This window comes from Lactuca sativa, chromosome 9, assembly GCF_002870075.4.
Source record: "Lactuca sativa cultivar Salinas chromosome 9, Lsat_Salinas_v11, whole genome shotgun sequence".
NCBI lineage: Eukaryota > Viridiplantae > Streptophyta > Magnoliopsida > Asterales > Asteraceae > Lactuca > Lactuca sativa.
The window spans coordinates 186,637,904-186,663,360 of NC_056631.2; the positions used below are offsets into that span (position 1 = coordinate 186,637,904).

General features: G+C 38.7%; 1 long non-coding RNA gene across 3 annotated transcripts; it reads right to left on the reverse strand.

Annotated features, from left to right (window-relative positions):
* Positions 1–20,990: 20,990 nt before the first annotated feature.
* LOC111889746 (uncharacterized) lies at positions 20,991–24,414 on the reverse strand. 3 transcript variants are annotated; one of them, XR_002849628.2, is made up of 6 exons: positions 24,289–24,414; positions 23,874–24,036; positions 22,826–23,096; positions 22,614–22,709; positions 22,301–22,398; positions 20,991–21,422 (listed from the first exon to the last, which is right to left on the reverse strand). It is a non-coding gene; the product is annotated as an uncharacterized LOC111889746 (long non-coding RNA). The 3 variants fall into 3 exon arrangements; XR_002849626.2 differs by lacking the exon at positions 22,614–22,709; XR_002849627.2 differs by lacking the exon at positions 22,614–22,709 and having other exon boundaries at positions 21,490–22,398.
* Between the last annotated feature and the right edge of the window lie 1,043 nt (positions 24,415–25,457).

Here is a 25,457-nt window from a genome sequence, read left to right on the forward strand (position 1 = left end):
TTTTGTCGCAAAAGTTTAACGGGTCATAACTTCTTCGTTATAAGTCGGATTTCAATGTTCTTTATATATACAAAATCCTTGTGACATATACTATACTTTGGTTAAGATTATTTATTCCAAATAATATTCTATCAAATTTTTAACACTTATTATCTCTAAATTGACTAGCCCGAATCTACGGGTATTACAACGATGGAGGTTGAGTAGGTGAAGGGCTTGAGGGGCTTAATGGGATTAAATAGGGTGCAAACCCTAAACATTATGGTTTTACCCTCGCTTGTGTACGCCCTGCATACGCATGGGTACGCCCAACATACTTAGGGGACACTCCACTTTGTGCATGTATATGAGTACCCCTTGCGTACCTTGTGTACGCCCAACATACTCAAGTCTAGTCCACAGATAATCGAATAATTCGCAAAAGTTTTTACCTGGCGATTTGGGCATTACAATTCTCCCCCACTTCCGCAAATAACCTAGCGTAATACTCCCTCATGTATTCTTCAGGCTTCCATGTCCAATAAGAGCCCTTCCATTGTTGCCATTGCACCTTCACCAATCCCATAACCATGTTCCTCAAGATTTTCATCTTCCGGTCAACGATCGCTACCGGTCTCTCAATGTAAATCATCAACCAAACACTTCCGTAGCTGAGAGATGTGAAAAGTACTATGAATCTAACTGAGCTCCTCCGAAAGATCCAAACGGTACCATCAATCAACCAAACACTTTTGCAGCCTAGCTTGCCCCACTTCATGAATCGGATGACACCTTTCCAAGGTGACACATTGAGGAGTACCATATCCCCGGCCTGGAACTCCAAGTCTAACTGGTGTTTGTCTGCGTAACTCTTCTACCAACTCTACACTATTTGAATCCTACCACAAACCTGTTGAATCATCTCGGTTGTCTTGAGTAACACCTCGGTACTTCCCAAGACATGCTGACCGACCTCACCCCAACATATCAGGGTCCTATATTTTTTAGGTGTTTGATTTTTTTTTTGTTTTAACTAATGTAATTTTTTTAATGTAATGTGCTTTTTTAATTTAATGAAAAAATAGTATTAAAAAAAATTATATTTTTTAATGTATTTTTGAATTAAATTTAATTAACAAAAATGACATGGAATGGTGTGTTTAGTGACATGGAGTGTGGTGATGATGTGACACCCACCACTATAGTGGTTAGTGGTGGGTATAGTGGATGTCCTAATGATATATGCATATTTAACCATGTGTTTTGTGCATATTTCTAATACTTTTAGCTACAATTATGCTTATTTTGGGATAAAGGGTACTTATTATTATTGAGATCTATTTTTTAGTAAGAAAGACTTGTTCAGGATAAAAATGAAGCAAACAAGGGGCTGGAGGAAGGAAAATGTGAGTTAAGTAAAAGAGAAGACAAATATGGCTTGAAGACAAAATACCACGACGTGTTGATCATCCACCACGACTTGGTGAATGGAAGATTCACGATCATTGAGCTGACTTGGAGAATACGACATTTAACAGACGACCACGACGTTGTGCCTATTCACCACGTCATGATGGTCAAATTTAGGAAAGTATAAATATTTGAACATTAAATCGATTTCAGGAGATAGAGAGCTAAGGGCTGCGATTATTCACAAGGAAAAACCCTTCCAAGAACCTTTGGAGGGCAGAATTTGACTAGAGATCATAGGATAAAGAGAATGGCGAAAGGATTCACATCTACAAATTCGGTTTGCTTAGTTTAATGATGTTTAGCCTGGTTTACCTTTTGTTTAAGTGCTTTTCAGCTGTAGTTATGTGCTAAAAACCCTTGCTTCCATTTAGATATATGAACTCTTAATTACTATGTCTTAATTTCATGTTTGATGGACTGATGAATGTAGCACGTGGGTCTTGGTACATATTTCTTTTTAAGTATTTTGCATTTATGGCCTTTGACTCGGCGAGTTGAAGGACCAACTCGTCGAGTAGAAGTAGGACGGGACGCAAGATTTAAGTGATGGACTCGACGAGTCCGGTCCCAGACTCAAAGAGTAGACCCTGTCTGGACAAAAACCCTAATCCGAGGGTTTGCACCCTATTTAAAAAATGTTATGTCGGCCACAACGTCCCTTATGCTCCCAGAACACCTCTCATTGAAACACTAGCCGTTATTGAAGCAATCTAAGCCTTGTTGGTGGATTTTGGTGCTTATGGTCTTAAGAAGGAAGGAGAAAAGCTTGAGGAAGCAAGTAAAGACCAAGGGAACCCGAGTTTGTGCACCTTCTACAGTTCATTGAAGGTAAAAAGTTGTAACCTTGCTCTTTCATTTGTTAGATCCTTTTTTGGGGAGATTTAGGGCTGTTATAAGCCATTTTTGATGGCCAACCATGATTGCAAACATGGTTGGGGGTTAGAGCTTCTGAATCACATCATTAAGGGAGTCACAATGCAGTTGGGGACTACTTTTGCACCCATGAAAGGTCCCATGCATCAAAAGAGCTTGTTTTATGTCTTTTTGTGCTCAAGTGTCGTGCAAGCACGTAAAGTTTGTAACTTTACGTGCTAGATCGATTGTAGAAGCTTGGATCTATCTTTTGATCAAAGGTTGTACATCAGAAATCGTGGATTTAGAGTGTGGACGTGACCGAATCAGAAAGTCCGTTCCTGGGACTCGACGAGTCCAAGGTTTTGAGTCCCATATCTGTTGAAGGTCAAAAGAACTCAGTTGAGTGTTTGAAGGGTTGTAACCAGACATAAAGAGTGACCCAACGCATTGGACGTAATTTTAGACCTGTAGTTCATGGGACTCGACGAGTACTAGAACAAACTCGGTGAGTCCAAGGCAATCTTCTTAAGATTGAAGATGAACTCGACGAGTTGTTCATGCAACTCGGCGAGTCAAGGACAGAACTTGTTCATCAGATGAAGGTGGACTTGACGAGTCTTCATACAACTCGGTGACTCAGATGAGTTTCATGCGAAGTTCATACAAGAGAGGAACTTGTCGAGTCAATGCCAAACTCGACGAGTCGAGGCGTGGATAAGGACGAGTAAATGGTTAGGGACTCGACGAGTTGATGGCCCAACTCGGAGAGTCGGGTCAACTTGAAGTTGACTTTGACTGGACTTGGACTAACCCTGTTTAGGGTTGCACGTGCTGTGTGTTGACTTGAAGGCTGTCGTGTAGGAATCGAGGAATCGAGGAGTCGACTTGTGCACCGAGGATAATTCAAACACTGCACGACATTGCGGTGAGTTGCCTTCCAGTAGGGGTGGGTCTAAGGCCACAATGCCGACCCACCATAAAGGGGTATTTAGAAGATGATTGTCTTTGTGATAATTATCTTGGTCTGGTTATGTGTTTTGGTCATGAGATTTAACTGTATGACATGTATTGTGTGTAGTAGGGATTAGCTTCCCTGACAGTGGTCTTTAGGACCTAGGGGTAGGTCAGTACCCAGATATGCCTGATTGTATGCTTATCTTTGTTGTTGTATGCTAGTGGTAGGGGGTGAAATAGTCCCAGTTACCGCTTGAAAGATACCAATTGCAGTTACCGGTTGAAAGATACCAATGGCAGTTACCGGTTGAAAGATACCGATGATGATTACCGGTTGAAAGATACCGATGATGGTTACCGGTTGAAAGATACCGATGAAGGTTACCGGTTGAAAGATACCGACGATATTGTATGGTATGTGGTATGATGGGGGAACTCACTACGCTTTGTGCTTACAGTTTTGGCTTTGGTTTCAGGTACCTCTTCGTCGTAGAGGAAGGAGTCGGCGGTGTAGCAGCGCATCACACACACATGTCCGCATTAAGTTTTTGGGATTGTACTATGATTTTCATTACTTTAGATGTCATGGTTTGAGACATAACATTATGATTTTATAAAGTGTTGTTTTATCAACAATGTTTTGGTAAAATTTTTATTTAACATATTAATTCAAAAATGAAATTGTCGGGCTTGAATTTTGGGATGTTACAAGTTGGTATCAGAGCCCTGGTTTGAGGGATTCGGACACACCCTCGGGGATGTCTGGACTAAATCCGAGGGACTAAAATATTTTTACAAGGAAAATGGTTTTCTAAAATCTAAATTGAGAAATTTTAAGAAAGACGAAGTGTGTGATGCGTGCGACCGGCCGGGCTCAAGTAAGTTTTCCCCTAAGATACCCGTACTTGCTATGTTATGTATTATGGTTTTGATTCAAAGAACTGCATGCTAGAATATGACTAAGAATCTTGAAGGATGCCTTGTGTGCCTGATATATGATTCTGAAAATTGCATCCTAGTTAGGGCTAAGGGTCTAGGAAGGATGCCTTATACGCATGTTGTATGAGTTGTATGTTAGGATTGATTAGTCAGCAGTAGGATTGCCTGTGTAGGTCATGCCTGGTTTGGTTACTCAATGCACGAATGCTGCTTGCTTTGTGCTATGGGGGTTCTGGCCAACTTCAACTAACTAAGGAACGAATATTTAACAGTATCGATCCGCAAGCTAGTTAGAGGGGGAGGTGGTGGGGACTCCTAGTGCAGCTGATGGCGGAGAGTAGGTCGAAGAGTTCCCTAGGGAAGCCTAGGATGAGGTCAGTGGAAAGGGTATCGGAAAAGAGGGACTTGGCGAAGTCGAAGCAATCCTTGAGGAAAGTACGGATAGATGTGGAAGGTATTATGGGCCCGTATACTGAAAGCAGAGGATCCATACTCGAGTTATGGAGGGTCTAGATGGAACCAGGAAACTTGGAAAGTGTATGTGACCCTGAAAATAGTATGTTTATTTTCAGAATGGTGGTCACGTGACATGGAGCGGGAGGTTCAAGATCCGGGTCAGGTACGGGTTCGGGTGCAGGATCCGAGCATGTGTATGATGGATTACGCGAGTTCATCGCATCCGAGATCACGAGAGGTATCCTTGATGAGACACCGGTTATCTTCGGGTCGATCAAGGAGGGGATCATTGAGCTGATGGAGGATTGCCTCCGATCATTCAGGAGTGATCTGGCATCTGGCCAGACGAGCACGCGCACACTGTCCTTTAAGGGCTTCAGAGGGAGTGGTGCGCCGGATTTCCATGGGGTGAAGGACCTCATTGTCGCTAGGAGATGGATCGTAGACATCGAGTCTGCGCAGCTGACTAGCTTCTACCCAGAAGGGTCGAAGGTCCGTTTCGCTGCAGGATGTTTGAGGGACCGAGCCAAAGATCGGTGGGAGTTGATTGGTGACACGTTGGGAGCCCCAGCCATTGAGGCTATGACGTGGTCAGATTTTGTGGCCCGATTCAGGTTTGAGTTCGCACCAGCTGTGGAGCTTTAGCAGCTGGCCAGGGGGTTCTTGAAATTGAGACAGACTATGGAGACTGTGGCGGAGGTCATTGCCAAGTTTCGGGAGAGGGCTTTGTTAGTGCCCCAGTATGCGGGTGATGAGGACATGAAGAGGACCTGCTACGAGCTGACATCCCGGAGCATGTCAGTTTTTTTAGCTTACCCTACCCTAGATTCCATGATTTCTAGGGCTAGGGAGAGGGAGATTAATCTGGGCACATCTGGAAGAGGAAGGAAGAGGAGGGGCAGACGACGGGGGCTTCCGGGAAGAAGCCCAAGGGATCTGATGGTAGGCCGAAAGGCCAGTCAGGACGGGACTGCTGTGGGAAATGCGGTCGGTCACATGAGGGGGCTTGTCGCACTGGGCCGGGATCAGGCTGCTATAAATGTGGCAAGGTTGGGCATTTTGGCAGAGATTGTACCGCCCCTACTCCTATGATTCAGACATCAGACCTGATTTCCTTTCATTGCAATCAGAGGGGCAATAAAAAGGCCAATTGCCCTAGATTGACAGCAGCAGCGGCGCCGAATCCAGCGATAGCACGGGTTGTGGATGGCCGGAAGGTCAAATCGGAGGCTCTAGTGGTTCGGAGCCGATCATTTTAGCTGATAGCCAAGGAGGCACGCGCTGCACCCGATGTGGTGACGGGTGTGATTTCTTAATTATGCTTTTATGTTATGTCGCTGTGATTCTGATATATTATGTGCCTTGCTTAGGATCGTTCCATGTGAACGGTATCCCAGCTCAGGTGTTGTTTGATTTAGGTGCCACCTGATCATTTGTCTCTCTTGCGCTTAGCAAGAAGTTTCCTGAGTCTTCGGGCATGTTGGATTGACCTCTAGAGGTCGAGATTGCGAACGACCAGTCTGTGTGAGCGTCAGAGGTCTACCAGGGTTGTGTTTTGCGGCTGTTCGAGGAACGTTACCTAGTGGACTTGGTTCCCATAACTTTGTGGGGAACAAGGTTATAATTGGTATGGATTCGCTGAGCCCCAATGGGGCAGTGATTGACTGCGCGCAACAGTCAGTGCGGATCGGGACCCCTAGTGGGGGAGAGCTGGTGGTTCAGCGCGAAAGCCCACGGCGAGGACCAGCCTTATGTTCGGCAACGAGGGCGAGGCGCTACCTCCAACAGGGTTGCGCAGATTATGTCGCCTATGTTATGGATACCCGGGAGGTGGGAAAGGCATCGGTGGGCAATGTGCCCGTGGTGCGAGAATTTACGGACGTATTCCTAGAGGATTTGCCTGGGATACCTCTGGAGAGATAGGTGGAGTTCAGGATCGACCTAGTCCTTGGTGCGGCTCCGATAGCCAAGGCACCGTATCGGTTGGCTCCTCCTGAGATGCAAGAGCTATATACACAACTGCTAGATCTGTTAGACAAGGGGTTCATTAGAACGAGCAGTTCACCCTGGGGAGCCCTGATTCTGTTTGTGAAGAAGAAGGATGGGTCGCATCGGATGTGTATAGATTATCGGGAGCTGAATAAGGTGATGGTGAAGAACCGTTACCCACTCCCGCGGATCGATGATATCTTTGACCAGCTGCAGGGAGCATCTTGGTTCTCCAAGATTGATCTGCATTCATGATACCACCAGATGAGGGTTAGAGAGGAGGATGTGCAGAAGACTGCCTTTCGGACATGTTATGGTCACTATGAGTTTGTGGTGATGCCTTTCAGGCTTACCAATGATCCTGCTGTAGTAATGGATCTCATGAACCGTGTGTGGAGACCAATGCTAGATCAGTCTGTGATAGTTTTCATCGATGACATCTTGGTCAATTCCAAGACGCGAGAGCAGCATGAGGAGCACTTACGGTAGGTTTTGAGTACTTTGAAGAGAGAGAGAGAGCTTATATGCTAAGTTCTCCAAGTGTGAGTTCTGGTTGCCCGAGGTGCAGTTTCTTGGGCACCTTGTCAACCAGAACGGGATTTCGGTAGATCCGACCAAGGTAGAGGCCGTGATGAGGTGGGAGGTCCCGAGGTCTCCATCCGAGATTCGAAGCTTCCTGGGACTGGCAGGTTACTATCGGAGATTCATTCAGGATTTCTCCAAGATAGTTGTGCCCTTGACCCGACTGACAAGGAAGGCCGTGGTCTTCCGTTGGGGACCTGAGCAGCAGGCTGCATTTGAGACATTAAGGCAGAGATTGTGCGAAGCACCGATCTTAGCCCTGCCAGAGGGCATGGAGGATTTCTTTGTATACTGCGATGCGTCCATCTCAGGTTTCGGCGTAGTATTAATGCAAAGAGGGCTTATCATTGCTTACGCTTTGAGGCAGCTAAATTCTCACGAGGCGAATTACCCGACGCACGATTTGGAGCTGGGGGCTGTTGTATTCACCCTCAAGATTTGGTGGCATTACCTGTATGGGGTCCGGTGTACCATCTTCACGGACCACAAGAGTTTAAGGTACCTCATGGACCAGCCGAATCTAAACATGAGGCAACGTCGGTGGTTGGACGTGGTGAATGATTACGATTGTGAGATCCTTAACCATCCGGGGAAGGCCAATGTGGTGGCTAACACGCTCAACCGCAAGGCAGCATCGATCAGGGATACCTGTCTGAGGATGACAGTGGTGACTCCGCTTTTGGAGCGGATTCGGGAAGCCCAACAGGAGGCCATGAAGGAGGAACATCGGAAGAGCGAGCAAATAGTGGGGCAAGTTTCCTCCTTCGACTATGACAGCCGAGGACTACTTACACTACACCGTAGGGTGTGGGTGCGGTACCACGGGGGTGTGCGCCAGGTTCTGATGGAGGAGGCGCACAAATCCCGATTCTCATTCATCCCGGGGCGACGAAGATATTCATCCCGGGGCGACGAAGATAGGGATCTTCGTATGGACGATTAGTGGGCCCTGTATGAAGAGGGATGTGGCATGGTACGTGGAGCGGTACTTGACCTGTAGGAAGGTCAAGGCCGAGCATCAGAGACCTCACTGCAAGATGCAGCCGTTGGATATCCCACTGTGGAAATGGGAAGATATTACGATGGATTTTATCACAAAACTTCCCAGGACCGTGCAGGGAGTGGATTCGATTTGGGTCATCGTCGATCGGTTGACCAAGAGCGCCCACTTTATTCCGATTTAGGTGAGTATTTTTGCGAAAAAGCTGGCCGACATCTATATCAGGGAGGTGGTGGCATGGTACGGGGTGCCAGTGTCGGTGATTTCGGACAGGGATGTTCGGTTCACTTCCAAGTTTTGGAAGTAATTCCACGATGAGTTGGGCACTCGTCTACATTTCAGCACTGCCTTTCACCCGCAGACGGATGGCCAGAGCGAGCTGACCATCCAGACTCTGGAGGATATGTTGCGGGCGTGTGTGTTAGATTTTGGAGGTAGTTGGGATACTTACCTTCCGTTGGCTGAGTTCTCCTACAACAATAGCTACCACGCGAGTATCGATCATCCTCACTTTGAGATGTTATATGGGAGGAAGTGCAGGACGCCAATATGTTGGGGCGAGGTTGGCCGGAGGGTCATGGGGAGCACCTATGTAGTGCTCAAGACAATAGAAAGGATTCAACAGGTCAGGAGCAGGCTTCAGACTGCTCAGAGTCGGCAGAAAAGCTATGCTGATTAGTGCCGATCAGACCTGGAGTTCCAGGTCGGGGATATGGTTCTCCTGAAGGTGTCGCCATGGAAGGGCGTTATCAGATTCAGGAAACGGGGCAAATTGGGCCCCAGGTACATTGGACCATTCAGGGTTATAGCCCGAGTGGGCAAGGTGGCGTATAGGCTGGATCTGCCACCTGAACTCAGTCAGATACACAACACTTTCCATGTTTCTCAGCTGCAAAAGTGTCTGGTGGATGACTCAATAGTAGTGCCCTTGGAGGAAATTCAGGTTGATGACAACCTGAATTACATCGAGTGGCCTCTGGCAATCCTCGACCGGAAGTTGAAGGATTTGAGGAACAAGAGGGTGGAGCTCGTGAAGGTGCAATAGCCGCACCGGAAGGGCTCGGAATGGACATGGGAGCCGGTGGACGAGATGATGGAGAATTACCTAGAGCTGTTTCAGGAACGAGCAGCAGACTTCGAGGACGGAGTCTAAAATAAGTGGGGGAGATTTGTAGCACCTGGGTCTTGGTACGTATTTCTTTCTAAGTATTTTGCATTTTTGGCCTTGGACTCGGCGAGTTGAAGGACCAACTTGCCGAGTAGAAGCGGGACGGGATGCAGGATTTAAGTGATAGAATCGACGAGTCAGGTCCCGGACTCGACAAGTAGACCCTGTCTGGACAAAAACCCTAATCCGAGGGTTTGCACCCTGTCTGGACAAAAACCCTAAGCCTTGTTAGTGGATTTTGGTTCTTGTGGTCTTAAGAAGGAAGGAGAAAAGCTTGATGAAGCAAGAAAAGACCAAGGGAACCCGAGTTTGTGCACCTTCTACAGTTCATTGAAGGTAAAAAGTTGTAACCTTGCTCTTTCATTTGTTAGATCCCTTTTTATAAGCCATTTTTGATGGCCAACCATGATTACAAACATGGTTGGGGGTTAGAGCTTCTGAATCACATCATTAAGGGAGTCACAAGGCAGTTGGGGACTGCTTTTGCACCCATGAAAGGTCCCATGTATCATAAGAGCTTGTTTTATGTCTTTTTGAGCTCAAGTCCCATGCAAGCACATAAAGTTTGTAACTTAACGTGCTAGATCGATTGTAGAAGCTTGGATCTATCTTTTGATCAAAGGTTGTACATCAGAAATCGAGGATTTAGAGTGTGGACGTGACTGACTCGATGAGTCCAAGGTTTTGAGTCCCATATTTGTTGAAGGTCAAAAGAAGTCAGTTGAGTGTTAGAAGGGTTGTAACCGGACAGAAAGAGTGACCCAACGCATTGGACGTAATTTTAGACCTGGAGTTCATGGGACTTGACGAGTACTAGAACATACTCGGCGAGTCCAAGGCAATCTTCTTAAGATTGAAGAAGAACTCGGCGAGTTGTTCATGCAACTCGGCGAGTCGAGGACAGGACTTGTTCATCAGATGAAGGTGGACTCGACGAGTCTTTATACAACTCGGCGAGTCGGATGAGTTTCATGCGATGTTCATACAAGAGAGGAACTCGTCGAGTCAATGTTAAACTTGACGAGTCGAGACGTGGATAAGGATGAGTAAAGGTTTAGGGACTTGACGAGTTGATGGTCTAACTCGGCGAGTCGGGTCAACTTGAAGTTGACTTTGACTGGACTTGGACTAACCCTGTTTAGGGTTGCACGTGCTGTGTGTTGACTTGAAGGCTGTCGTATAGGAATCGAGGAATCGAGGAGTCGACTTGTGCACCGAGGATAATTCAAACACTGCACGACATTGAGGTGAGTTGCCTTCCAGTAGGGGTGGGTCTAAGGCCACAATGCCGACCCACCAAAAAGGGGTATTTAGAAGATGATTGTCTTTGTGATAATTATCTTGGTCTGGTTATGTGTTTTGGTCATGAGATTTAACTGTATGACATGTATTTTGTGTAGTAGGGATTAGTTTCCCTAACAGTGGTCTTTAGGACCTAGGGGTAGGTTAATACCCGAATATGCCTGACTGTATGCATATATCTGTTGTTACATGCTAGTGGTAGGGAGTAAAATAGTCCCTAGTTACCAGTTGAAAGATACCGATGACAGTTACCAGTTGAAAGATACCGATGGCAGTTACCGGTTGAAATATACCGATGATGATTACCGGTTGAAAGATACCGATGATGGTTACCGGTTGAAAGATACCGATGAAGGTTACCGATTGAAAGATACTGACGATATTCTATGTTGTATGATGGGGGAACTCACTAATCTTTGTGATTACAATTTTGACTTTGGTTTCAGGTACCTCTTCGTCGAAGGGGAAGGAGCCAGCGATGTAGCAGCGTATCACACACACATGGTTTCCGCATTGAGTTTCTGGGATTGTACTCTGATTTTCATTACTTTAGATGTCATGGTTTGAGACACAACATTATGATTTTATAAGGTGTTGTTTTATCGACAATGTTTTGGTAAAATGTTTATTTAACATATTAATTCAAAAATGAAATTTTTGGGTTTGAATTTTGGGATGTTATAATGAAGTTAGTTTATTGTTTGATAAATCTGAACCTAGCTTGTTGTAGTTTCTATCTTTATTTCCTTGTCTCAAGATTGTGTAGTTAAACTGTCTTTAATTGCATGAACTTGATTTACCTAATTGTTTATGATCATTAACTTGCTAGAGTTAGGGATGGACCACATCTAGCATAGGTGATAAGTTACTTACTTAACTGTGTTAGAGAGAAATATTTGATCATAATATTTGCTTGATTACTAGACTTGACCAAAGAATAGTAGTTTGTAGATTCTATCATTCAAAGTCCAAATTACCTTTAAAATCATTTTGTTATCCTTAACTTGCATGATCATTAGGGTTAAAGTTATTGAATTGACTTTTGCCGGTTTGTCTGATCATGATGACTAGTAACTTTTATTTGGTAACTAACGTTATTAATCCATTGTCTTGAAATCAACCATAGGAAACAGGAGGGATTCGAAGCAAAAAGAAAGTATCCTTTATTCTTGTTTTAAAATCGTATTTCTATTTGTATACTTTAGTAATTAGTTGAGTATTTTAATTAAGTTAATATAAACTTGTAAAATTATATAACCCCGTACTTCTACTTGCTTTTCTTAGTTTAACTTTTAGTAGTTATTTTATTAACTAAATACAACCCTTATGATCGACACCTGACTTACTTACTATTCTATAATCATTGTCTATCAGTGGCGAATCTAAGATTCAAATTCACAGGTGCCCTACTCTAATTAGGTAAAAAAATAAAGAGACACGAAAAACATGATCGATCCCGGCTGCGAAGGGACAAGCAATTGCGGCGGCCGGAGATCTACAGGGTCGTAGAGTCCTGAAGGCCTAGTCGATGGTGTTCTATCGTCGAAATACAAGTTCTCTCAATTATTAATGTTTATTTTGTGAAAATAATTAGGGTTTTCTATATATCCTTATTTTTTTTCCTATTTTCTCTCAGTTTCCATCTCCTATTCTTTATTTTCTTACAACTGAGAATTGTATATGGTTCATAATTGTTTATTCAAAAACCTAAGGTGTCAATCCTAAAAACTTTAGTGTGTCCTTATAAAGAAATTACCTGCACTGTAAAAGAAATTCCAATGAAAAGGGTATCCATAGACACCCTTCGCATACATGTAGCATCGCCCCTGCTGTCTATAAGTGCATAGTTACTTATGTTTTGTTAGGTTATCAATTTAAAAGTTGATAGGTATACTTTATGAACATCAAGTTTTTCGCATCGTTGCCGGGGAACAACTTATTTTAGTTGAAAATAATTGATTGTAGTTAACCGATCCTTTTGTGGAGTTAAAGGCACAAAAAGTTATTTTTCTGAATTTTGTTCATTTTCTGTCCAGACATCCCCCGCGACATGGCAATATCTTACCATGATGTGAGCACTACGGTTTTGTTTTTATTTTTTAGTTTATTTGATTTTATTCATTTTTCGGTCGTTTTACGTGTGTTTTCTAGTTTTGTGTCAACATAAAAGATGGGGGGCATCATGACCATGACAATCAAATAATACATGTGACATATAAGGCACAACAACAAATGGGGTCTTCATCCACTAAACATCCCAACCATGATAAAGTTTGAACTTTCGGGGCACATTCTTAATATGATAAAAGATCTACCATTCATTAGGAAGGACTACGAGGACGCTTGTGAGCACATAGAAGAGGTGGTGGAGATTTCAAATTATATTAATGTACCAAACGTGAGTAAAGATGCGGTGATGCTACGACTTTTACCAGTCATACTAAAGGTTGAAGCAAAAGAATGGTTAAAATCACTTCCCTTTGGAGCAATCATGACATTGCCCTCAACAGGATTTCAATGTGCAACAAGAATTCTTGATATTTTATGATGGAGTCAATGTGTGCACTTGCCAACTTCTAGACTCTCAAGGGCCCATAAAAAAGAAGGATCCGACAACAAATAAAGCTTTTATTGACGAATTCGCTAAGCATTCAAGAGAGTATCACAACGCAAAGGAGGATTTCACTAGAGGAAAATCAATTAAAGATGGAGGTTAACACGTTATCAGTTCCGTAATTGAAAATCTCGACGCAATGGAAGAAAGGATCACAAAAATGGGTGGATCAATTCAAGATAGATGGATAGCTTGTGGGGGACCACATTCTAAAAGGGATTGTGAATTGGAGTAAAAGAGAGATCGAGATACAAAACCAATTCAACAACTAAAGCATGAACTCTACCAAATAGAACAAGTCCAATCCGAGAAAATATCTGCTCTCGAGTCAATGCTATTTGCATTTATGGAACCTAGCGAAAAAGTACATGATGGTATAGATGCAATACTTAGAAAACAACAAAAATTTATTTTGAAGATTGTTCTTTGATTTATTTTAATTTGGCACAATTTATTTACGAGAAGAAGGCTCAAAAGTACCATTTCTAGCAAATTATACGAGATGTCGACCACACAAGTTTCAAAATTCGATATTACCACTACTACCAAGGGGAGTTTGTTCAAATTCCTCATTTTTACTTTTTATGTTTTTTTTATTGCTTAAGCATGCAATGAGTATATTGCATAAATTAAGTGTGGGGTAGGGATCGAATAAAGGAATGCAAGCATACTGATGAAAAAATTAAAATAAAATTTAAAAATGACTAGGATTAAATATATTTTAGAAAGACTTGAACTAATGGTCTAAAAACTGAATCTAGTTAAAAATTGTTAAGTTATTATGTTGAGACCTAGGTTTCTAGTGTTCTGTGGGACGATCCGATGCGAGTTTCAATGTTTATTTGAGCGAATATATGCTCTAGTGTATTTCTGACTTCCCTGTTCTAGTGAAATCATGAAATAAAAACGTGAACTAGTGTAGTTTGAGGGACATAATATGTGTTGCATCGTGTACTTCAAATGTATCCAGGAAAAATTATGTAGTCATTGCATATTAGAATAATACCTTTAATCAATAAATGTTGAGGATAAGTTCCCTTACTTAAGCATATGTTTTTCTTTTAGGTTTTTAGTTGAGTCAAAAAGGTGAGTTAAAAAAAAAGAAAAAAAAGTGATAAAAGTTATGATAAAAGAAAAAAAAAACAAAAAAAGTTGAAAAGAAAAAAAAGAGTTGTTGTTGAGTGAATAAAAACTATCAAAGTATGAAGTTCTTGAAGAAAATGAAGAATAAGGAAAATTGCCAAAAGCCAAGGGTTATTGATTTGTAATTTCTCTGTGTAAGTTATTTTATCATATGTATGATTAGGGCTTAACCAAAAATACTTTGATGTTAAGAAAGTTTTTTGGTGATGGATTTGGAGGGATGCATAAAATGAATGTTGCTCAAAAGAAGTAAAATATTATGTATGAGGATCGTAAGTATTTAGGATTGGGAGGTTTTTAGGAAATTTAGACACAAATACATGCATTGTGGTCTTGATGTAATGGAGAGGCTCAAAATGGATTGTCTTGTGTGTTCCTGGTAACTAGGGTTTTGATGTGATGATAATAAAATTAGTTTTGATTGATGGCAAGCAAAAGACAAGTGTGTGGTATTTTGATATGTGCATATTTAACCATGTATTTTGTGCATATTTCTAATACTTTTAGCCACAATTACGCTTATTTTGGGAAAAATGTACTTATTATGGTTGAAATCTGTTTTGTAGTGACAAAGAAATGCTCGTGATAAAAATGAAGCAAACAAGGAGCTGGAGGTAGGAAAATGTAGGCTAAGTCAAAAAGAAGACAAAGAAGGCATGAAAATAGAAGACCACAACGTGGTGATCATCCACCAAGACATGGCGAATGAAAGATTCGCGATCATTGGGCTGAATTGGAGAATAATATATTTAACAGAAGACGACGACGTGGTGCCTATTCACCATGTCGTGGTGGCTAGATTTTAGGAAACTATACATATATTTGAACATTAAATCGATTTCAGGAGGTAAATGCCTTACTGTTGCGACTATTCACGAGTAAAAACCCTTCCAAGAATCCTTGGAAGGAAAAATTCGACTAGAGATCAAAGGATAGAGAGATTAGAGCAAGGATTCGCATATTTACGTTTGGTTTGCTTAGCTTTATGATGTTTAGCTTTGTTTGCATTTTTTTAATATGTTTTTAGCTGTATTTATGGGGTAAAAACTCATGCTTTCGTTTAGATTAGATGAACTCTTAATTACTATGTGTTGATTTCTTTTTTGATGGATTGATGAAGTTAGTTTTAGCTTTAAAAATTGTTTGAGAAATCTAGACCTAGTTTGTTATAGTTTTTATCTTTATTACATTGTCTTAGCATTGTGTAGTTAAACTGCAGTTAACTGCATGAACTTGATTTACCTAGTTGTTTATGATCATTAAATTTGTAAATCTAGTGATGGACCATATCTAGTATATGTGATAAGTTAGTTACTTAACTATGTTAGAGAGCAGTATTTGATCATAATATTTGCTTGACCAAAGAATAGTAGTATGTAGATTCTATTATTCAGAGTCCAAATTACCTTTAAAATCAATTTAGTGTCCTTAACTTGCATGATCATTAGGGTTAAAGTTTTTGAATTGACTTATGTTAGCTAGTCTAATCATGATGACTAGTAACTTTTATTTGGTAACTAACGAAATTAATCTATTTTCTTGAAATCAACCATATGAAACAGGAGGGATTCGAAGCTAAATGAAAGTATCATTTATTCTTGATTTAAAATTGTCTTTATAGTTATTTACTTTTGTAATTAGTTGACTATTTTAATTAAGTTAATTTTGAAATTGTAAATCATATTCCCCCTCCCCCACTTCTAGTTATTTTTCTTAGTTTAACTTTTAGTAGTTATTTTAATAATTAAATACCATTCCCTGTAATTGACACCCAACTTATTTACTATGCTACAATTCAACTAGATACACTGCCTATAAGTGCATAGTTAATTATGTTTTATTAGGTTATAAATTTAAAAGTTGACATGCATACTTTATGCACATCACCTAACCACTATAGTATTGGGTGCCACCTTATCATCATAACCTATCACTAGAGTCGTGGGATACCTACCACTAAACACACACACCCCGGATCATTTTTTTATTTTTTTAATTAAAAAATACATTAAAAACATATATTTTTAAACCAATTTTTCATTGAATTAAAATACCACATTGCATTAAAAAAATTACATTACTTAAAAAAAATGCAACGTTAAAAAAAAACTAAAAATACCAACCATAACTAAAAACAACTATCATCTATTCATATATCGGGTTCAAATGGATTCTCTCATGGCCAGAAATATCTCCAAATCTTTGCCTTCGAGATTGTCCGCTTTCATCATCAAAATCTCCATTTCGGTTTTTGTTTGAAGCATTGTTTGTGCATCTTGAAATGAAGTTTGCGCTTCTATCATTTTTCAATACACCCGACTCATCATCTCCGTCTTGCTTTCTTGAATTTGGACATATCGATCAAATTTGTCTCTAAAATGATCCATAATGCTAGATCCTGAAGCCGACTGACCGATTTTTTTTTTCTTTATTTCTTCCAACGGATCGACGAAAATGTTGATCTTCTTCAAGATCTATCAGGTCATCATTGATATCGGTGTGTGTTCGTCCATCCGATTGTTGGGATGTTACATCATAGTTTATTGAACGATTTGAATTGGAAGAGATTTGTGATATTCCTTCCGTTAACTCTTTCCATTTTGGAGCATCTTTCACTTTTAGCCAGGATTTCACGTATGGAAAAACTTCGTGGGTTAGTGTTGTTTTCTAAAATTAATCCAAAGTTGCCTTAAAGACATCAAAATCATTTGACTTGCTTTTTTGTAAGTTTTTGAGATTGTTGTAAATTCTGCCGAACTCGGTGCGTTTTAGTCGCAAATCACGCAACTTCGAGCTAATTTGGTCGGGATTTCCACTTTCACTTCCCATTAATGCGTAGAGCGCGCTTCCCACTTTCTCCCATAAACAATTAAAGGTTTGACTATCCCATTCAGTTAGGTATTGGGAAGTCAATACCCACACCTTTGATAACTTCTCTTCTTCCTCTTTTCTCCATGGTACCATATTATTGGTTCTATTGGGTCAGACCAGTTTTTTCTCCTTTTTTGTGTTGGTTGAGGTGGTGGTGGTGAATTTTGTGTTTCCGATACAACATTCGGTGAATGAGGGGTTTATGAAGATGGTGGTTGTGATTGTTGTGGTTGGAAAGATTGTTGTTGAAATTGTTGTTGAGAGGCCGGGAAAAGCTTGGAATTTGTTTTTTGAAAGTTGTGCTTTTTGGATAGGGAACCGGTTTGGAACAAATTCACAAAACTACCTTGATGTGATTCCATACTTGAGAATTGGCGCGGGGGGTTGCATCTAATGCAAAAGCGTTATCGAGTTTGCAGTTTCGACGATTTGGGGGAGTATTTTGATTGAGATCCATATTTTTGGTTGTAAAAAACTTGTGTCTAATTGTGTAATAGAGAAAGAGAAGAATGGTGGAAAAAATGAGGTTGTATAGTAAGGTATTTATAGGTAAAATGGTTATTAAAAATAATAATTTCTTTTGAAGAATTGGCCGTTCGAACGACTAGCCAAACGGTCCAATTGCTTCCAAGCTCCCATTCGTCGTTGTCTTCCGTCTTCCCCATCACGATCTTCAACAACCACAACCGACCACTATAAATAGGGGTGGTGTGCAAAGACTATGATCGTGGTCACGTAGACCACAAGTCCACATCAATAGCCACATATCTTACCTTATCAATCTTAGGTATTGATTTAACGAACATGTTGTTTTAGTATCATTTGTACTTCTTTTTTGAGTTTTAATGGAAGAAGTTTATTCGACAAAAGACATAAATTAAGTTCGGACCAACTTTATGTGGAGGTAACTTTTTCATGTTTTTTACAAATCAGTTAAACAAAGTAATATCTATGACAAAAATACAAGAGGTGTTGCCTGTGGGTGGGTAAAATAGTCGTATATTTTACCACGGCAATATATTTTAAAATTTAGGAAAAGGATGCTTAGCGGCATTGTGGCTTTAATTGGTGGGTTGGATTGTTATTGGGCTCACAAGTTTACACTAAGATAGTGGTTTTTTTTTTTTTTTTTTTTTTTTTTCTAGATTTGCATAACCTCTTATGTGTGCGCTACGCAGACCACGCGCAGATATTAGCCTTTGCAGACTGTTTGTTTTTTTTGAAGACTGTAGACTTAAAAATGTCTGCGCGCCGTCTTCGTGGCGCAGACGTGGACCAGAGTCTTCTAACATATTCAGACATCTTCTAGCATAAAAAACATATATATCTTTATTTTTTTTTAATTTATATTTTTTTCAACTTTTGTAAAATATTATTTAATACAGTATCATAAATTTCTTTAGAAAATATTTATAGTACGTTTTTAATAGATTTAATTGAAAAAATCAAAATTTATTTCTGTCCTTTTATATATCAAATTCTTTGATCAATAATTATAATGTTTAGTTTTAACTTTACAACCAAAGTTGTTGGTTTTTATGAAAATATATACGTTAATTCATACCATTTTTATTTTTATTTTTTATACAATAATATATAAAAGTTGATCTAGATTCGTTAATTATTTATAACAAAGTCATAAAAATATTAAAAAATCACTTTGAAGTTTAAAAAAATCAGTTTATTTAAATTTCAATTTATTTTAGTAGCCCGCAAATGTTCAAAAAACAAACAATATTCTTTTTTCAAACTGCATACGTTTGGTCCACCTCTTCTAGTGCAGAGGTCTACAGATGTGGTCCGCAGACTGCAAACATTTTGCCTCAGAAAAAACAAACAGCACCTAAAAGTGAAAAAAAACATAGCAAAACGGGACCCTCACCTAGGGTAAAACCGGTTTCTCTCTCCGATTTGAAAGAGAAACTGCTTTTTGTACAAAATGTGGAGCTTGCTCATGAGATTCTTACTAAAATGCTCCAAGTTAAAAGCAACTATTCATCCTTTTGTTGAGTTTTTCAATAAAAGTAAAAATACGAGACAAATATTTTAAAATACGGGTTTTTAGTTAATTCATTCTACTAATTGGTTTTCGGTTCAACCAGTTTAATCCTTGATTCAACTCAGTTTTTGTAATTTATTTCTATTTTTTATTTTCATACGTACATATATTAAAAAAAAACCAATAAATTAACATCCACAAGTTCACATATTAAAAATACACAAAACAACAAGCGGTAGATTAATCTAAATACATTAAAAAAGCACATATCCATTGGTTTTATGTCGGTGGAACTATTCAATTTGCTTTGGATTGTGTTTTTTTAAAGGGCTAATTGGAAAAAAACAGAAAGAAAAACCAACTATCTACATCCAATAAATTGGTTCAACAATTTTTGTACTGGTTTTGTGAATATCACAGTGGTTCCGATTTTTGTGAATAATTGGACCACTCATTCCTCTGAGTCCCGGTTCAAACCGGTTTTTAAACATTGAATAGGACACATACTTGCGATTATGTAATTTAACTAAACTGCTGGTTGCAAAATTTTTAGACATGAAGATCCTACAAACTCATATTTGCAAAAATGATAAAAAGAAAGACTCCCAAGGAATTCAAAAATGATGTTCTACAATAGAAAGGAGCAATTCTAAAGGAAAACAAACGAGCATTCTTAGAAACAACATAAAAGAAGACGAAATTAATAACGAATGTAATATCAATCAATAGGTGCTTCATCGAACACATAGTGGGCTCCAATGAACACTTATAATTCTTCAATATTGTGTTTCATTGAATACATACCAGGCTGCAATAGATATGCTAATAAAAAACAAAAAGAGACGAGGATACAGTTAATTGAGAAGCATGAAAGCTATGTAAAAGTCGTTTACAAACTGCGGTCTAAATGTAAGAGAAGTCATGAAAGCTATGTAAAAACCGTTTTCAAACTGGTTCCCCAAATCGGATCCTGCAGAACCTGTAGAACCAGTATTAAACAAGATCTAACCGGATCAAGCCGACGGATTGGATTAGAAGCCGAACCTATTTCACCCGAACCAGTTTAAGGACAAATTGGATTTTCATACATCAGTAACTCACTTTCATATAAATTTACTTGCCACATATACTAATGAATAGTACATACGATGCACCTATGGACATACATACCGGTTTTCACGCTCAATCCTAAACACACACACAAATATATAATTGTCAGACGACTCGGTGCATCTTATACTGTATACCGCGGTAAGATGAGGTATGCAATAAACACCCTACCGAGGGGCAAAATAAAATTGTGGTATAAGTGGACTGTGGTATTGTTTTACCGCACGAAAAAAAAGCATACAAGAAACGGGACCTATAGGGACGACAACTATCGTCTCTATAGGTTCAAAAGTCGTCCCTATAGGTGTCGGGGATGACATATCGTCCCTATAGCTCTCGTTACCATAGGTCCATTGCAATAGATTTGTTGTCGTCGCTAAAAATAGTCGCAATAGGTAGCCTTTGTAGACGACGTGTCGCCTCCATTATAGATGCACCTATCGAAACGACATGTTGTCTCTATAGGTATGCCTATGCTGCTTTTTTTTTCTCTATAATTTTCCAGTTTTCACATCACAAAATTGCTAAAGCAGTAAATTTATAATATAGCTAAACCAATAAATTTAATTGCAAAAACATGAAAATACAATTTAACCTCAAAACATTTAAAGTCTTATACAAGTTTACAAAAACATATCACCTAATTTGAAAATTTTTAAATGTTTCATAAAATGACACATACTACATAATTTAATCGGATCCACTAGAAGTTTGTCGATCATTACTTTGATCATCATCATTTTGACCATCATCATTCAATTGAACTGAAAGTGGAGGTTGGGACTTCTTGATCCAGCTGAAAAAAAATACATTGTTATAGTGTCTTCTTGAGTACCCTCATCTCTTTTTGGAGTTGATTAGCCTGACCATTTTGAGTATCAACTTCCTCTTTTAGAACCAAGTACTCCTGCTTACTTTCGGATGCTCTTTGACTTTCTTTCTCAAGAGACGTAGTTAGTTATGTTTGCTCAGATCTCAAACATGATATCTGCAACACATTATGATTATAATAAGCTACCAACTTTTTCATGGCTCAATCAAATCAACCAAATCACCTGAGCTTCAAGAACATTTAGTCTATATAATGTGTGGGATAATTTTTCATTAACAACACAAAATTTTTCCTCTAAGGCTGTAGCTCTGGCCTCTGCATCCTACATCATTAGCTATCAGGATTTTATATGGAATAAAAAATTATTAAAAATCTAAAAATCAAAATGATATATGTTATTTATCGGATCTAAAGCCGAATGTTTAGTGATCTCTCCACAGCAGCCCATGCTTCTACTTTTCTAGCAGTTGTTTCCTATTACCAAAAGAAGGTAGTGAAAAAACAATGAAGCTCAAGGCACAATGTAGCAAACAAAAAGAAACATGCATAGCTTCAATCTCCCTCAAAAAGAAGGAACAAAATGTGTATGTTGTGCCTTATTTATAAAAACAAAACTATGAACACATACTTGATATCGTTTTTGGAGGTCATCAATTTCTCTTCTTAACATATCATCTCTATAAACTTCATGCAAAGAGAAACTATATTACTTTAGAAAACTTTAGAGCATCAATAAAAGGAGCTTTTGGTCAAATAAGCTTAGGCTAAGTCATATCTCCTATTATAGAGCTATTTTAAACCCTAACCTGTTCACATAGTTTTTGTAGTTACAAGATCAAACATAGGAGCTTTTTCATTGTTTTTTCCTTGTCTTTTATTCTTTTTAGTTTGTTAATTACATGTAAGAATAGCTTTTTTTTTTTTTATTAATTTTAAGTATTAGAAGTTTGGTAACATTTGGAGATACATCAAGTTAACTAAAAAAGCCTCCTATTAATGTGGACCAAATTAACTAAACTATTTCAAGCAAAAACCTGTTGCTCCTTTCTGCACAAAGTTGTCTTAATTCTTCCAGAGTTTGAATTAGCTATAAGTTGTTGATTCTCGTCCCCGACCTCCTTTAGGCGAATCTCTATTTCCATGTCAAGATTAAGAATACCGAGTTACAACTTGTTACTGATGGAATAGAAATTGCAAATTCATGGTTATTTAGTAAAAAATGCACACGACATATATAATAAACCGAAAAAACACCAAACCAAAAGGATCAATAAGGAAAACACAAATAATTATGTTCCAAATCATTTCACCATAAAAAAATTTAATGCAAGGTGTCAACATATATACCACAGGGTTGTCTCCATTTCTAGCAAAACTGCAAAATGCTCAGCTACAATGTAAATGTAATTTCTTGAGGTGTAGATAGCAACATAATTACATAATCTATACATGGAAAAAATGACACATCAAAATCATGTCTTTAGAATTATCTCTAACTTGATTCATATCCATTTAAAGTTCAACCCAAGTATTATTTATGCAAAAGTAATAAGACTCACTTGAATAATGTATCTATTTGTGTCTTCTAGTTTGAGTCTCTTTGTGCCTTTCCAGCATTAGCTTTTCATTATAGTAAAAGGCCAAATAATCCATACCAGTATCACCTTTCATAAACACATCATGATACTTCACCCCTGAAAAAACAAAACAAGTAATTGACATGCAAAGAAGAGTACTACTTAAATGACTCACAACACAATCTCCTCTCTACTAAGTTCATTGGTGTCCATTATGTCCCAAAAATCGCTGGTGTCTATCAAAATCAAAACTCTGCACAAATACAAAAAAACCTATTAGTATCTTATTTATATGGTTAATTATGCTGTTAATCATAGTTAGTGCATGAGTTAGCCGTTTTAGTTAGTTAACTAAAGTTGTTAGGTGTATCACGTATGATAGTGTAGACAACATACTATTAGGATTTCATAGAGACATCAGTTAATTTATATAACCCAAAGATAAAATATAATATTTTATTGTTTTAGTTTTATTCTAGAGACATTAAGAGTTGTTACTCGAATCCTTAGTTGTTTGTTTTCAAGCTATACTGATATGAGATTGGCTAAATTACAAAACACAAATTCCAAAATAGAACACAAAACCGTAACTCCTTCCTATCATTCAATTTGATAAACAGATAACAGAAAGAAAAGTACTTATCTATTTGAAAGAGAATCATTTAAGTTCAACAACCATGTGAAACCTATCAAGCATAGATATGCACTTTTTCAGTAATGTATAAGTTCACATTCCAATTTTTCTACTAATATCAACCAATTTCAATTAAATTAACATGTTCTTAGCTATATTTTCAGTATAAACTTATGCAATAGAATTGTGAACTCAAACAAACTAAGGTGGCACACTAATTTATCGAAAAGAACATTGCAAGGATTAGTAGTTATTGCTTCATGAACTCCACCACTATTGTCAAAGTTAATCACTTTATGAGCAGTTCCAGTGATAAAAAAACACTTGAACGATCAGACCAACAGCAAAAACATGACGAAATTAGACAACTATACATCATAAAATTAGGAAATGTACCCGTTGAAGAAGATGAGAGTTGTTGGAGAGAAGCTGCAATCTCAGTGGAATGACTGCCGGAAGTAGTCGACCGAACCAGAGGTCGCCAGAAGAGAAGGAGTAGGGACCAGCGGTGAAGTAGTTCTTTCTCTGAGGTATTTGGCAAGAAAAAACACAAACACACCTGAAATTGAAAGAGAGAGTAAGGTGAAGCGGAGTTGTGATCACATTTTCTGGCCACGGGAAGCTACTAAAGAAAATAATAAAAATCCAGAAGGAATCAATTGGAATTAGAAGCCATGGTTTGGAGGATGTGTAGATGAGATTTGAGGAAAGTTTGAGGGTGAAGGGGGGAGAAGTGAGAGTGATGGTAGTGGCTTAGATGTAGAAGTAGTAATAGAAGAACAACAGGAAGAAAAAGAGGGGAGGTGGTTACCTGGTCGTCGATGTGGTGCCGGTGAGAAACGAATCACCCTACAGAGAGAGCGAGAGAGAAGATCGGAAAAAAGTGGAAAAGGGCTTCTAATACCTATGGGGACGAGTTGTCGTCCTTATATTGATATGGCATATTTAGTTATAAAATTCATGTATTATCTTAATACTTTATGTTGTTTTTGTCTCAAATAATGAACAAAAGGTGCTTGATTAGTTTAAAATTTCATTTCCTGCATTAAAAACATGTTCGAGAAGAGAAGGAATTGGATTTAGCAATTGGAAGCTTGGAATTTGGATTTTGAAGGAAGAAGGAAAAATTGAAGAAGAACTCGGCGAGTTTATCCTATAACTAGATGAGTTGATATGAAGAATCCCGACAAAGTGCCTTGCCGTACATGCAATTTTAGTGAAAAACTCGGCGAGTTGCCCCTATTTTCATTATATATATAAGGATGGTTTCTTTTCGAAACCGTAACGTTGGATGGAGGTTTTTAGTGACTTTGAAGGCCAAAGACATTCTCAAGAAGCTTTAGAACTCAAAATTCGACTAGAGGTTAATTTTGATGCATCAAAGGCAGTTAATTATCATTTTTCTCTTAATTCTTTGTGTGAATCATGTTTACACCATTAGATTTCGAGTTTATGTGTTTATTTGCTGAAGTTATGGGCTAAAACAACATACTTTTGTTTAGAGTAGATAATCTTATGAATATGGTTGGATTGGTGGCTTTGGATTATATTGATTTGGTTATTTATCTTGTTAAGCTTGTTAAAAGATCCTTATGTGTTGATGATAATTATTTTCTGTTAATGACTAACTATACTGAGTCGTATGAACATCATCTTGATTACTTGAATCTTATGGTTTTGTGGAAACAAGAATGCCTAGTGTTTTGAACATAACCTAGGGTTAACTAGAGAATAAGTAAATTAATATGTGAGCATGTGTGATGACTAACCACATATGAGTTAAATTAACCAACCAATTTGAGTAGCTATTGTTACAAGTCTTACTTGATTCGAATTGAACACCAGTAAACTCTTTAATTTAATCACTTGATCACTACTTGAATTGATTTGTTTGCTAAAGGATTAATAATAGTGAACATGAACCTAATCATATTAGAAATCGGTAATTAATGATATAATTCTTCAAATTTTAGGCAGGAT